Genomic DNA, 16216 nt, shown 5'->3' with positions numbered 1-16216 from the left:
AAGTTTATGAGGTTGCTAACTGGTTTACAGCTAGACTCTTTAGCATCTTGCTGGAACAGCTCCCAGGTTGTGCAGCAGCAAACCAGGGCACTGGATTCCTGGTAGCACACCATCCCTGCAGATCCACAGTACAGCCATCAGGGTTTTGTCTTTGAGTGTCTTTGGCCAAGAAAGACAAATGCAGCAATCTGGGTTGTATGCACAAGTCACCCAGACATAATGGCTTTCTTGAGCAGGGTATAAGGATTCAGATTTTCCAGATAAGTTCATGTTTATATATCTATCTTAGAGAACATCTTCACCAGAAACTTTAAGGAAAGCTGAATTTGAAAGTTACCTACAGTATTCTGAAATACCCCACACTTCTGCCAAGAATCAACTTCCTAAATCCCACTGAACACAGGCACTGTATTTCTAGTTCACATTTTCAGAGTTTCACCTTGATTTTTTTTTTTTTACCTTTTGTACCATAGCAAATAGTTGCAATAATAATGACACCAGCAACTAAATTCTACTAATGCACTCCATACTAAATAACTATCAGAAAAAAATCCCACAGTGAGCAGAACTGGCATTCATTATTCTAGTTGTTTCATATCTTTAAATGATTCTGGTAAATCGATAAGGCTCTGCAAAGTGGCTGTTGTCTGCTGATTTCTAACTCTAGTCAGTGGCATCCACTCTTTAGTGCACCACACACTTGCTGTGTAGCCATTAGATGAAAGCACTATCACCTGTCAAACAAACTGCTAGAACTGTGATAAATTAATGATCAAATAGTACAGTCTGATGTACAGTAGCAGTGCCGAGGCTACTTACAACCAGGCCTCATGCTTTAAAAATGTAGCTGACATTAAAAAAAAATCAGCCATTAAAGAAAAATGTCACACAGCTTTTCAAAAAAATATCTATTTAAAAAATGACCACATACCGCTATGCCAGGATTTTTTTTTTCTTCTTAAAAAAAAAAAAAGAAAAAAAGAAAGAAAAAAGAGAGAAAAAAAAAAAAGTAGTAAATGTACTGTAAAACCGTTCTGTGTACTATGGATTTTCAAGGCAAGCAACAACATGCAGCTAAGCAGAGAGGATGTTTGTGTTTTTTTGGTAAGTAGCTCTGTGTACAAATCTGTACCTCAGAGGAATCCTCTGGTGTGTCATGGACAGAACTCTTGTTTGCAAGGGAAATGTCCCGAGTTCTTTTTTTCCCCTGTAATGCTTTTGATTTTTGACATCATGGGTAAAATATTTCAAGGGAGCTCCGTATCACTTCTAAATATAAACAATACAAAATAAGCCTTTGCTTTTGAAGCACTTGACATCCTTTGAGCTTTGAGTTTCAACTCCTAATAACTCTTGATGCTCACTGCATTAATGTATAAAGTCCTTTTTGTGAGCTAGAAATGGTTCCTCATGTCCCTCCTGCCATTGGCTTTATGAGCTTAATTTATTCTTTTTAATATAAAATCTCATTACCTGAACATGACACCACCACTTCCATTTTATCTTTGATATAAGAACAGAGAGAAACCAAAATCAAACCCTTAAAGTCTGTAATCATCCCTCACTTTCTCTTGCTTTTCAAATTTCTAAACAAAATTAAGTAAAAATACCTTCCAGGGCACACTAAGAAATGTAAAGAGTGGAGGAAAAAAATTACTTTATAGTGAACTAACAAGGGACATAATTACTTACACAAGCAGCATATCTTCTTCTTGATGATACTCCTTCATGTTTATTTTGCTATATTTGTGAAAGTTGAGCAGTGCTTAGGAAGAATGGGTGTGCTAGAAAGATTGATCTATTGAAGCAGGTCTTGAGCAGGGCTTTTGGCAAAGCATTTATGTTTTCCAAACTTTACACTTCCCATCGGACACTTAAAAATGCATTTCAATGATTTTTTTTTCTTTAATAAACTGAAACAACTTTAAAAAAGCCACCTCTGAGACAACCCGAAGTGACTGAGGATTAAGCTAGGACTTCTCCAGTTCTGACTTTAACAGAAAATTGGAGTGATCACTGTATTAGCACATGAAAGCACCACTTCCACGCACTAATGGCAGTTCCTTTACATTGTTGTTTTTGCTGATGTGACTTAAACATTAACTTAAAGAATGAATTTGTCAGGGATCAAACTCCATGATCTAATTATGTCTTATGGCTTTCACCACGTCTTTTGAGGCAGCTGGTAGTAAAGAGGAGGACTCTTTCACAAGGAACACATTTTTCACCAGAATCCACATCCCATATCCTGCAGGATCTTTTCTTTCTCTCCATTTACATGGAAACCTTCAGCTAACAAACAAAGGTTTATATCCCCCAGAAATCCATTTTAACTGTGAAGTGTCAACTACTCCCTCAGAGAACCTAACACTTGTAAATATTTTAACTCCTGTGCTGTGCTTTTTCCTCTGATACCAACAATAATCAGGAGTGTGTTCATCTGAGGCTGCCATGCTGCATCTATTGCTGGCAGCATCACATAAATGACTGAGAAATCCTCACACTTGGTTCGTGCTGCTGAAGCTTAATTTCGTGTTAATCGCATTCCCTACTCAAGACTAACTCCACAAATTGGGATTAAAGTGTTTTAAGACAAGACTTCAGACATTTCATGCATCAGCACGAGGAACCTGCATTTTGCTCTCTCACCAAGGGAAGAATAGACAAATCCCACTGAAAATGGGCGTGCAAATGGATCAGAGAAAATTAGGCTCCAAGAACTCACTATTCAATTGCACTGGGAAAAGAGGGCAGCTTGCTAAGGGGGATGAGAAATTGATACGCTGTTGAATATAGATTGGATACATTGATTCTGATGTGCAGATATACACTACAATAATCGTATGGAAGAGCACGACACTTGGGAATTAAACCATCTTAGATCACTTGGGCTCATTTTGTCATTTATTCTTTGTTTACTTTTCCAGCATTACTAAGTTCTCCTACATTTAATTAAGCACACCCATAACATTTCTTCAATTAGATAAATAATGCAGTTGCTTCCTCCATCACATAAGGATGGAGAAAACAAGATAATGTAATATTTATTTTTATTCTGTTTTTCTCAGTCAGATGCTTTACATCAAAACACACACAGCTGGAAGGTCCATCATTAGTATTTCCAACTATATGGATGCTATAAGCAGCAAATATCTCATTAACTACTTAACTGTGATGATGTTTGTGTTAAAAATTTTGGCAGAGCAGGTGAGGGCAGATTGAAAGCTTTAGAAAAATGTCTCATTAGCAGACTCTCCAGTGATGAAATCCTTCAAGATAAATACTGCAGATAGTAAAAGCCAGTTCAAACCACTGATTTGAAACTCTTACAGGAGGCTGATGGCTTTTTAAATAAGTAGCAATTAGTCTGAAATAATCCATTTATCTCCTCGGCAAGTGACCAAAATAAAGAGAAATTAGATAAAACTACACGCAGAGAAACAACTAAGTGATAACAGGAACGCAATCAGATAGCACTGAACAAAAATTACAAAGGCAGGGCATTAATATATAGTTCATTTGCTTATTGCAGGCTTTGATTCACTCCCTGTGGTAATTGTAAAATTTAATAATATCTGTATACTTACAGTGTTCTGAGAAAAGCACTACCATTACACATTGTTATCCCTGTAGGTTGGATGACAAACGCCTGGGGCAATACTACCATCAAAGCATGTGACATAGCCAACATGGATCTTCTAATCTTCATAGGGACGACAACTGTCACTTTTAAAGTGCATTGCAAATGAAGAGGGCATAAGAAAGGAAACTTCTAATTTTTTGTTTTAAATTTTATTTTTTTTGGATGTTAGTAGTAGGAGCTCTTTAGGCCTATATTGTACTTTAAAATTGCAATAGCAAAACCCAGGTAATTCACTTGAACAGTTGTATAGATTTCTTAATGCTTAAAAAGTGCTGTCCAGGCTGGGAATAACCATCTGTTCCTTCGAGAACTCCTACTCTCTTAGCTAATATATACAGCTAATACACTGGATGGCTTATACGTGAAAAATAGATCAATGACTGCCAAAGGAAGGTACGCACTATTCCAGCAAATAGCTCTGTGTAAAACTGCGTGGTGGATTGGTTTTTTTTGTTTTCTCCTGGTGGTAACTAATATTTTTTGGGCTCTGCAAATTAAATGAAGAAGCAGCCATGTGTCGATTCCCATTAACATTTTTTTGCTCATGTAATTTTAAGCACTAACCCCTGTCTGGTTCTCTTAGCTTCCCGGTGCTACAGAGCGTGGCCCAGACGGTGCACATCTCCCACCCCGGTTGTTTGAATAGGATTGTCACCTCAATGTTCAACATGGAGTTTTCTTCTTAACATTTTTTCTCATTATAGCAAGACTCAGTAGTGTGAGACACCTTTTGTTATGTACGTATGAACAAAAGCAGCCAGAACAGATTTAGCATACTGGGCAATGGAACCTGAACAGTTAATAGATAAGATACTCTGTACTAGATTTAATCTCTTAAATTCTGTTTTCACGGGACTGCATAATACACTGGTCAGACAGATGAATGCCATATGCCTTCAGACCAAAAAGCTAACACAACCTAAATTAAAAAACAACACCAACCAACAAAATGCAAACAAATCCAAAACAAACCCAAACCATAACACCTCTCCCACCAGACCATCATTTCAAGACATTTTTTATTCTAAGATCTCCCAAAATAACTGGCTGGCAGTTTCCCATAGCAGCTATCATTGTGTAACTATACAATTCAGACTGCGAGCCACTTTTGGTGTGACCAATGCAGTGAAACTAGTCCAGGAAAGAGGAAGACGCCAACTAGAGCAGTTAATGACACCTGACAACACAGGCTATTTAGCTTCCATTAAGTGGCACTAGAATCAGCAGCCAAATCTACATCCGGCAGCCTTGCCCTTCCTCATACCCTGAAACAGTGGCTTTGTCACAACCACTCTGAATTCCTTCCACTGCTTTCAGCAGGAAGATGTCTGGCCTGACTGCCAGTGTGCTTCTGCAAGTAGCAAACACAATTAGCCACAACACGTTTTCGTTCAAGCTGTACAAAAATAGTGATAAAACCCACCTTTCACAGGAACTTCTTTCTGTTACCTCACTATTAGATTCCCTTTCTTACTAAAGAAATAAATCCTGAATGGCGGAGACAACAGAAGCATTTTAGATCAGGCCTGAAATTCCCAAAGAGCATGGCTTGGTAGGTTGTTTTTTCTGTTTGTTTTGTTTGGTTGGTTTTAAACAGAGCATAATATTGAGAAATGGGACAGACTTAGACTTCTCACTGCAATGTCTAAAATTTCAAAAGCCCCCAAGGGCAGGGGTGGCTTTTACTGTCCCTCATCACAATGGGCTTCCATGTCTGAGCAGAGCTGCTGGGTTCTGCTGTCAAAAAGTACTAGATAGTAACAAAAAATAAATATCCTCATGGAATGTTTTAAATATATAGATAGAATTTAATGCGGTCTGCATTTCATTATTTTTAACCCAGATTGGATTCGCTTGAACAAAGTGAGCAGATTATGATCGTTTTAGAATGAAATGCCAGAAAACAAGAAAGTTATATGAAAGAGCTTCCCCCAGATTCTTGCATATAGAACTCACATTTTTAAGCTGATCTGTTGTTTTAAAAAAGAATTTCACATGAAGATGCTGGCTGCATCTGGCGTGGAGGTGGGAGACGGCTATCTGGCAGTAAGAGAGCGCAGCAGCGTTGTGTTCCAGCCCAGCAACTCTGGCTGAACTCAGACTTGCCTGCCAGGTTGTTGCCCACCGGTACTCACCATCCTGGGAAGGTTCAGATCCCCAGAGCACAGGAAATGAACAGGTTTTCCCAATCAGCCAAAGCCAATATTTCTGGGAAGCTGCAGTAGAGGGACTGACAGATGCTATGCAGGGTGTCAGCAATTGATGCATTTCACTGCCCCAAGGTACATCCAGGAGGGCAGCAGAGGTACCAGGAACTGCTGGCAGGGAGAAACACAGAGTAGAAGGAAGGCATGCTGACATACGCCTGCTCACTACCTGACCACAGTTCACATGTGGGAGAATGTGTATATATAGCTGATATACATGCATATTCATTCATATATGTATATATGGATAGAGAAATGATGCTAATATGATTTACCTCCAGGACAGACTCCAAGCACACCTGGACTTCAGCCTGTTCAGCTGTGCAAATTAAGTTATGCATGGCTAAGATCTCACTAACCAGATACAGTCCTGCTTTCCAGTGCCCAAACCAGAGAGCACCAAAAGTTACTAACGGAATCCTCCTATTACACCTTCAGTGTAGCCAACTGTCACCACTTTGATTCAAATCCTACAATTTGGAATGTCTTTATTTATATCCCTACACCTTACATATTTAAGACCAGAGGAAAAATTCAGCTCTCCTGTAGGCTTCTATGCAAAAGCCTGAAAATGACCAAAATATATCCCAAAAACTCAGAAAAGAAAAGAGGGAAAGAGAGAAAGAGGGGAAGGAAGGAGGGAAGGAGGGAAGGAAGGAGGGAGAGAAGGAAGGAAGGAGGGAAGGAAGGAAGGAGGGAAGGAAGGAAGGAGGGAAGGAAGGAAGGAGGGAAGGAAGGAAGGAAGGCAAAAAGTAGATAAAAATATTTCAACCTTCATAAAAGTATAACTAAGAATGTTACAGAAAGCTGTCTGGAAAATAACACTTCCTGAAATATCTCTGTAAGGATCTGCAATTTGATTTGGTACTACAGTGGAATAACATTAGTATCTTTCACAGTGCAAACTTCTCAGAAAACCAGTTTGTTTTTTTTGTTCTTGTATCATAGAATCACAGAATCATAGAATGGCTTGGGCTCCAAACCCCTGCTGCAGACAGGGCCACCAACTTCCATATCTGATACCAGACCAGGCTGCCCAAGGCCCCATCCAACCTGGCCTTGAACACCTCCAGGGATGGGCATCCACAGCCTCTCTGGGCAGCTGTTCCAGCACCTCACCACTCTCTTGATATACTCTCCTTCTATCAGTCAGTCCATCTTCGATTCAAAGAATCTTCTGTCAAAATGCTACAAGAAGAGCTTCCATGTTGAAGACAGACACACGTTTTATAAACAGTTTTAGTCAGCCATCCCAGCCCATTGCTGCTGAGGTCCTGAAGTACAATTTATAAATTGTAATTGAGTAATTGGATCACCTTAACGCTCACTCACTCAGGGACACAGCTGCCAAAAAGTAGATTCAAATATCAACAAATTACTTCTGCAAACAAACCTGGGATTTCAAGTCGCAGTCCATGAGCCTCCTCAGAGGCCTTTTCCTTGGCTGCAGTTTTGTACTTTCTAGTCACTGTGAGGCTGAGTTTTTAGACTTTGCTTAAATTAGAACAACTGTCTTCAAAAGCTGTTCTGGTGACCTTCTGCAGCATCTGCCACCCTTCCTGCAGGAAGCTCCTTGCACTGATAGAAATGTATAAGGTACTTGATCTGGGAGTGAAATAAGGTAAATATTCACAATTTTACCTCAAGCAAAGTCAGTCTTTCTGGCTTTCCACGTATCAAGCAATCAGGACATGTATTTTCTGATATTTCAACATCTTTTTAAAGAATGCTACAGCGAATTCAGCATCCTTACAACAGAGTTGACCATCCCGCAGGCATATATATACTACCCAGTCACCAGCTGAAGTATTTGACAGAGCTACCTGAAGATTTAGCCCTAAACTTTGACCAGCGTAGAGCAAACACCATCAGAAATTCCAACGCAGCATTTGAATTGCAGAGTGCAGAGCTCGTGTTTGGTCAGTAGCCTTTGACAAACACACATTGCAAGGATCTCTCTTTGATTTGTGAGTGCAGTTCCGCAAGCATGCCCGGTGCAGCCTGGTGCCCTCAGCCAGGGGCAGTGCAGTGCCTGCTCACCTCCCCTGCCCCGGTGCACAGACAATAGCAAGGCATTGTTCGCTCCCAAACCTCCCACACAGCATTCAGCCCAGATGTATGAGAGTAACTTGATCCCAATTAATGAAAGTGACTGGGTCAGCCTGTCACCTCCCATGCTCTTTATGTGCTGTTCAGACATCTATATGCTTATTAAAACCTCAGGCACTCTACATAAGCTCTGCCTTGAAACCGGTTGCCAGAGGCATCACTGCTCAGAACCTGTCTACAGGTTTCTTGGTTTCAGATCTGACATCACACAAACCTCTCTTATCCACCTTGGCAGCACGCAGGAGATGAAAAGCAGCCCCGTCCTCACAGAACAATGCTCGCAAAAAGGATGGAGGTGCACAATAACAAACACTTCACTGCTGCTGTTCTTCACAGATGTACCTCACTGCTAACATGCTCCAAGGTTAGAAAGTGCCGACAACACTGCAAAACCTCTTTTATTGCTTTTATCGGTCAGAGTGGGGAACTTTTTACCAGGAGCATTTTGCCCAACTAATTGTCTCTATACTGTTTAAGGCAAAGCTGGAGAACAGGTGGTAAAAATAAATGATTTCAGGAAAAAAAACTAGTTTCTGATGAATTCTTGTCCTGCGGGTTCTTTGATGATTACTGTTGGGATAGGACCAGTACCACTCACTTGGCACCACTTTTGCTCCATTACAGGACTAGTTGCTATTGTTCTTTGCTACGCAGTGTGTACTGGTGGTCAGGATCTAAACCTGGATGCCTGGAGGAGCGAGATGGCTTTCACAAGAAGAAGAAAGTGCCTTGAGGTATCTGCCTCCCTACCATCTGCTCCAGCCATTTGCACTCAGAGCTACTCCGTACCCAAATACCCACACCGCAGCACAAAGCCTAGCCCCTGCCCAATGGACTCCCAGTACTGGCTGCCACCCTCACCTTTAGCTAACTCCACAGAGTCAAAAGGCAGCTTCCTAAAGTACCACTGCTGGAACCTGTTCCTGCTGCTCCCAGCCCGGGGCCAGTCCATCTTCAAGAGATTAAGCTCTTTTTATTTATATGGCACACAGCGTAACGTTCAGGTTAGGCACATAAGAAGAACAAATGGTCTCTTAAAAAGGCTTTGAACTTTATTTCTTCTTCAAAGTTTGGCTCTTGGAGGAAGTGGTTTAATAACTAAACTTGCCAGCACAGGCAGGAAATAGCATTTCCTATGGACATCCTGGCACCAGAATGAGATTGCAGCAGGAAGAGATTCTGATTTCCTTTAAAAAATGCATTGGGCTGGGAAGAGCAAAGCACTGCCTTCGAAAGGAGCTCACTCATTTGGGCTTTCAATTGCTGCTTCGGAGATCCAAGCTCAAAATCAAAGGTAGAGAGCTCTTACCAGCATCAAGAGATAGGGATGACTGGAGATCTCCAGCTTTAACAAGAACCAGTGTTTATTATTATCATCAGAATTTCCTCTTCTTTTGCAGGCTTATTCACAGACTGGCTAATGGGTTTCCATAAATACTAACAAGTGCTGCCTTAAGGCTTTGTTGTACTGCACAACATTAAGCAACAACAATAGGGAACAGCTGCTCCTGAATAGCTGCATAGTTAATTACACCATATACCTACAGTCTGTCTCCCTGCCATGCAATAAGAGAGCTATTGCACATGTACCGTCCATACAACGATGGAAGATATTCAAGACGGCCCAACACATTCCAGGCAAAACAAATGGGAACCAGACTCAGATGCTCAGACTGCCTGTGCTGCAGGACACATGAAAAGCAAAACAAATTAATGTTACAGCTATAACATTATCATCGTAACAGAAGAAGTTTGCATGTATTCTTTCATTTGTGTGCATATCTTTAAAATAAGCATTGGATGGTCTACCATCTGGTTTGTCCAAGAAGTTTGTCAGGTATTTCACAGATGTGTAATACTTTTATTTTTACAATCTGGAATAATCACAGTCTGGCATACATAGAAATAGTTTTATAATAGCGTTCCTCACCCAAATACGTCCCAATCTCCACGATATGCACATGAAACATTTAAATTAAGAAATAACTCTAGGATGATAAAACCTATGCTTATAAGTGGTTTATATTGCGATTTATAACAGGCACATTTGCTCAGATCTTGGCTTTCTTTAATAACTTTTCAATTCTTAAGCCCAGCTGGAAGCCTAAAAATAGGCAATAGAAAATTGGCTTGTTTTGTTTAAGGTAATTGAAAGGATACCATGTTAATCTTACCACAGCCAGGTTAGAGCAGTTCTGCAAGTCTCCAGAAGAAAGACTGTGCAGAATTTACAACATACACATTGGCAACAAATGCAGCCATTTTATGGGGGATTCAGAACAGCAACACATCTTATCTCTGTTGCTGTCCCCCCTGACCAGGATTCCCTCTACTTCTCCCACAGGCCCTCTGAGCCCAGCCTGCTCCCTGCCCCTGCCCCACTTGTGTTACCATCCCACCACGGGGGCACCTTGTGGGACACAGGCAACAAAGGCAAACGGATGGCAGCAGTCAGCTGGAGGAGAATGAACACAGCCCCTGGCAGAAGCCGAGCTCTGACTTCCAGCCCAGCTCCTGCAGTGGCTCACTGTGCAAGGTTAGGAAATGAAAGCCACTTCACCTTTATGGGCCTCAGTCTCCAGGCATCAGTATAATGCTGATTATATTGGACCTCATAAAGGCCTTTATACAGGGATGCTTTGTAACCTCTGCATAAGAGCTAGCTAGCAGAGTACTTTTCTTTTTTTCTGAACATACAACACTACAGTATTCCAGGACAATGAACAGAAATAAAATAAAAAGATCACAGTCTATTTAAAATCCTGAGATAAAAATAATCTAATTGCATAAGTCATTCATCTGAAACCCGAATTGTGAAATAACTTCCTTGCCATCAGACAGTCAAGTTAAATTCAAACAGCTGTCTGGTTTTCAGGAGAATTTGTTCTAACAAAAGCAAAGCACACACGCTCAGGGGTTGACCCTGTGAGGTGCTGCCACCAGGTGAAACAAGCATCCTCAAGGTGGGAAGGGATCACAGCCCAACCTGAAGAAGCATTTTGGTCATTATGGATGTAGATGGTTACTCTGGAATTCACAGCTCCCTCGCCTGCCCCAGGAACCCCTTGCTTTGGCACCCCACACACTGGGCTAGGCCATGCACAGAAGCCCATCGTGATGGTCATGCCGTGGGGCTGGCAGGAGGCGAGTGTGGCTATGGGGCTGTGAATTTTCCCTGGCCTCTCACTAATTCCAGGCTCTGTGGCTTTTCAGTGTTTTTAAATCTTAGTTTGGATGTGTATATAAACAGACACGTGTGTACATACACATAGGTATATATTCAATCTACTGTGCTAAAATCAGGTTCTCTGCAGCTAAAAGGACCAAGGGACAAAAGTAGCTCTCATTTTGGTCTCTGCTAGAGGCCAAAAAGCCATCATCCCCCTGCTCAGCACACTAACAGCGTAACGTCAACACAACAGGAGCAGAGTGCTGCTGCCTCAGGAGGTGTCTGCATTGCTCAGCTTTTCACTTCTGGGCACTGCAGCACCTGACAAGGAGATAGCACTGCTTCCTCCGCAAGGCTCCTCGTGCTGCAGAAGGCAAGCAGTGTGCAGCACTGTGCAGCCCTGCTGCAGATAGGAGCATAAGCAAGAATGGGGGAAAATCCTTCCTGGGTGGAATTTAGATCCTCTTTGCTTTGAAAGCCCAAATTATGCCTTTCCACAAGATCTGTGACTACATGGCATAGATGAGCACCCGTCATGAGCACTCAGTACTTGTGCAGAAATTCTAACTGGGAGTTTTACATAGAATCATAGAATGGCCTGGGTTAAAAAGGAACCTCAAAGATAGTTCCAACTCCTTTGCCACAAGCAGTGTTACCAACCACTAGACCAGGCTGCCCAGAGCTACATCTAGCCCGGCCTGGAATGCATCCACGGTTTTTCTCAGGTTAGCATTGGTATATCCCTCTCTCCTCCAGATGAACAGGTGCTCGAGTGCATTTCTGAGCCCTGTGCTGGCACACAGACAAGAACCGAGAGGCACTAAATGAAGAACATATCCACAGGCACCTGAATCTCTTCTGTAATCAAATAAGAAACAAGTCTCCCTGGATAATGTAGTTGCATGCCATCAGCCTTTGTTTTCACTTTCTTTTATGAAACAGCAACTCCAACTACAACACAGATCCCTCACTCACTCCCTGCCTTGGCTGACAGTCAAACAGAGCAAAAAGAGAGAAAAATGTCCATACACATAGCCTGATGCTGAATGAGACAAGGCATCTTTTTCCTGGTTCTTTGGGATAATCTAAGACACTGACAAATAACTGATGAAATAATGGATTCAAAAAGCAAGCTGGAGCAGCAAAAATGGCTGTCATTTCTAACCAGAAACATTTGTCGTCTGATGGTAACACAGGGTAGCAAATGGAGAGGCACAGGAGATGCAGAGAAGTTTCACCATTTGCACTGCAGAGCTTCCCTCAGAATGACCAACACCGTTTGCAAAATCTTCAGATTGACTTTGAAAATCAATCTTTCATGATTCATAAAATGTCAGCGCTATAAACTGTGCAAGCCCTCTGAGCTCCCATATATTTTCACATAAGCAGGTCAGGATTTCTTACGTTGGCAACTTACTACTTGCTCAGGGTTGCAATTCCAAATACATTTCAATTCTTTTACTGGGCTGTGGTCTTCCAGTTAGAGAATGAATCAAGCCATCATTCTTCCAAAGGAGCGTGGACCCAACTATGCTGTAAGCACATCCCTCTCCCCATTTCAAACACTGCACTGTATGCGAGCCTTTTTGCCCAGTGGTACTGTAGAGACCAAGAGTATTACCAGGTTCAAAGCAGGATGTGACAAATCCATGCAGGATAAAGGCCCATCAGTGGATGAGCACTAGCTGCTATTAGATGCAGGCCGCAGAACATGCTGGGAGCAGCACTGCTTTGTACATGCTGTGTGTGTTACATCTTCCTGCAGGTCAGCACCTCAGTGACTGAAAGCAAGGCACTGCCCTGGACACTGCCTGGCAGCTCTTACAGAAAGCAGAAAACAGATCATGGCCGTAACACCATGAACCAGAAAATGAATACTGAGAGCAACAAAGGTGAAGAAGCAAAAATAAAAATAAATCTAAAAATAAACTTTAGAAAAAAGTTGACTGTAAGAGCATTCCATCTCTCTCCTTCCACTTCTTATGCTTACATCTCCCCTTGGTCCTTGCTCCAAGGAGACAGAGGTTAGACCTGGCTTTCATACCACAGCTGGTGATGCAGCCTTACAAGGGTGACTATCAAGAAAGCTGCCCTGAAGCTGTTCTCCATCAAAACACCTGAGCAGATCCCCCAGTATCATCAATCACCCCAGCTGCAGCCTATTGCTGCTTTGGTTTTTGGCTGTTTGGATCTCAACCTATGCTCACAACAAATGATCTGTCTGATAGAATAAGCCTATTCCTGAGGTGCTTTCTCCTGGTATATTGGTTCTTCTAATGGCTGTTTCCTTACTTGCTACAATAGACGTTTAAAAGTAATTCATTTTGTGAACGTGTTTTCTTTAGAGGATGGAAAATAAGCTTTTGAAGTATTTCTGGTTGGAAACATTTTCAGAAGATAAAGAATACTTCAAGTGTGATTCCAGACCAACACAACGTTTTCATTAAAAGCAGACAAACAACAAAGTGCCTCAGAGTTTCTCCGTGCCTTCGTTACAGGCAATGTTTTCATGAAAAAAGTCCTGCCCAGGTGCCTAAATAAATATGTGAAGAGTTAGTTCTGGCTAAATTCAGAGGAAGACACTTAAAGGTACAAGCACTTCCTCCCAACGCCAAGGAAGTCAGAAATGTAACTATGCCACGGTGCTAATTAAAGCAATTTGAAGGCTACCAAATTCGGGGAAGCAAATTTACACGAGTGATTGGGGTCACAGCCACAGCAATTACACCAATTCATCAGGTAGGGACAAACCGAAGCTTTCTACTTCTTCTGGATTACAAATGGAGCATTTGCAACAAATGTACTAACTGGTGTTGGGGAGGGGGGGAAGTTGAATTTACCATCTTAATTATAAGTATATATGTGTTTAAAACGTATACTTATATCTCTAAAATACAGGCATTTACAATATTTTAGTTAGCAAAGATCATTATGAAAAGAATTGAATTGTGCCACCCTGAAAAAGTCCAAATATCCAATTTTTCTTCCCTCTGTAAAGGTTTACCAAAACCACTGCAGTTCAAGAAATATTTCAGTTGACCTTGATAGAATTATTTAGGTTAGGGGCCAGTACAGACCAAAATATTTCGTCCAACTCTATTCTTTAAAGACAAGACTTTCTGTCTGATTTTTTTTTATTCATATCTTGTATTTTTTATTGCTCTTTAAATCAAGCAGCTTGAATGCCTGGCTTATATTCTTCTCCAGCTACTCGGGATGCAAAATTAGACATATTGGTTTGAATACATCCCTTGAGGGGCTGTGGGTGGATCTTGCCACTGGATGCTACAAAATATCCCCAAATCAAGAGCTTTCTGTGTTAAACAATTCAAATCTCAGGAGACCATCCAGCCAATTTACCAAGTATAAATATAGTCCCCCTGCCATTCACACAGAGCACAGTGAATTCCATGCAAAAATCCCAGGGGAACTAGAAGAAATATTTTAATGTTCAGCACTAGTCTTTAATTTTGCATTCAAATTATGTCACTGCCCACTTTTCTCTTTCCTCTTGAGACGTGCACCTTCCCTCAGAAGGCATGTTGTAGGGTAGGCACCGCACACACCTTGTTCCTAAACAGGAGGGCTGACCACAAGACAGCCTTGCTCTGGGTTCTTTCCTGACACATAACTAGAAATGTATGAGCAGCAAAACACCTATGGACAAGACGTCCCTAAGGGATGCAGGACTCATGCCTGCACTTGAGGTCACCTGCATTTCCCAGCACAAAATCCCACTTCCAGGTCCTTACAGCTTTGCTAAATAAAATGGCCTGAAGACGTCCTAAATAGTCCTAAAAAGTCTCTTCCTCAGGCTGTGTGTTTTGGAGAATGGCTCATGTCACTAACAAAGCAAGAGTCCTACTGCAACTCAATTAGTAGTCACTACAGTTGATGAAACCTGTAATAATACAATGACAAAAAAAGCAGTTTCTTGTGCCGAAGTTTCATAGCAGACCTCTCAGACAATGATAGGAACAGTTGTGATAAAGAAATCTACTCCATTAGCAGTAAGGAAAGTGAGTAGGAATTCAACCTGAATAAAACATACTATGAAAGGAAAAACTGTTAGCACCAAATGCTCGTATAGAAGCTCTGCTGCCACACCAGTAACCTTCGAAGCACATAAGCACTGAGGTGCCATTCATGTGGGCAGGGTGGCAGCAGCACCAGCCTCAGGCCTGGGTGCAGGAATAGTACTGCTTGGAAGCAGGTGATGCTAAAAGTCCAAGGATTAAGCAGGCTCACTTTGCTCTCACTGCAATCAGAAATGAGTTGTGCGATGCCTGCATTGGCAGGAATGGCAACAATTGGTACCCAGGTTGGACGGTTTGCAGCAAGCGAACAAATAAATTTGAGAATCAAAAGGTATTCTACTGAGCAATATTTTTTGCAGGGAAAAAGTCCCGATCTCCAATGAATGGAGAAATGATTTGAACAGCTTAATTAAGAGCACGCTATCATGACAAAGGACTCGGCTAGGAAGGACTCAGCCAACAGCCCTTTCCGGTGCAGGGCACAAACCCTGTGGGACCTGCAGTGATGGGGAGGCCTGGGCTGTGTGAGCAAAGCCCAGCATCAGCTGCCAGGGGCTGCCCGGGGCAGGGGAGGAGCGGTCTGTGTGTAAGAGCAGCTCAGGCAGCAGCCAGCCAGGCGGGCTATTTCCGAGCAGACGGTCACTTCCTCCTCCTGCCCAAAACCAGCCTCATCCCACACAAAGTTTCCAAGCCTCTCATTAGTGGTTGTGTTAGTGTATAAGAGCTATAATGAGAAGGCCATAAACATCCAAAGTTAGCTGAGGGTCCTTAACCATTTTAAATAGGACTCTCTTTCCAGATTTTATTTAAACTTTAATGACTACCACATAGGATCAAGCAACAAGAAACAACATTTGTATTACAGCTGTATTATTTAATTCCCACAAGCTAAAAATGCCAGGCTACTGGCCAGTGGTTCGTGAAAATAAGTGGTGACAGGTGAAAGAAAAATACCCTTCCTGTACCTCCTCAAGCCACTCCAAAGCCCGAGGCTCTGCACTGTCATTTACACCTAATGAAACCTGTGTCAGGCAATGCTACTTAGCCAAAC

General features: G+C 41.9%; 1 long non-coding RNA gene across 16 annotated transcripts in view; it reads right to left on the bottom strand.

Moving 5' to 3' along the window:
• Nucleotides 1–16216, bottom strand: part of LOC116243587 (uncharacterized) — a 519295-nt gene that overhangs the window by 103711 nt on the left and 399368 nt on the right. The window contains exon 7 of one of the 16 annotated variants that reach the window (XR_016470858.1): nt 5876–5961. The exons of the other annotated variants lie outside the window; for them this stretch is intronic. This is a non-coding gene — a long non-coding RNA (uncharacterized LOC116243587). Of the gene's footprint in view, nt 1–5875; nt 5962–16216 lie in introns of those variants that run through there. 16 annotated transcript variants of the gene reach the window in all.

The sequence above is a fragment of the Phasianus colchicus genome, chromosome 13 (genome assembly GCF_987193195.1).
Source record: "Phasianus colchicus chromosome 13, bPhaCol1.hap1.1, whole genome shotgun sequence".
Taxonomy (NCBI): Eukaryota; Metazoa; Chordata; class Aves; order Galliformes; family Phasianidae; genus Phasianus; species Phasianus colchicus.
Note: the sequence above shows the minus strand (reverse complement) of the source record. Positions and strands in the feature narration are given on the sequence as shown.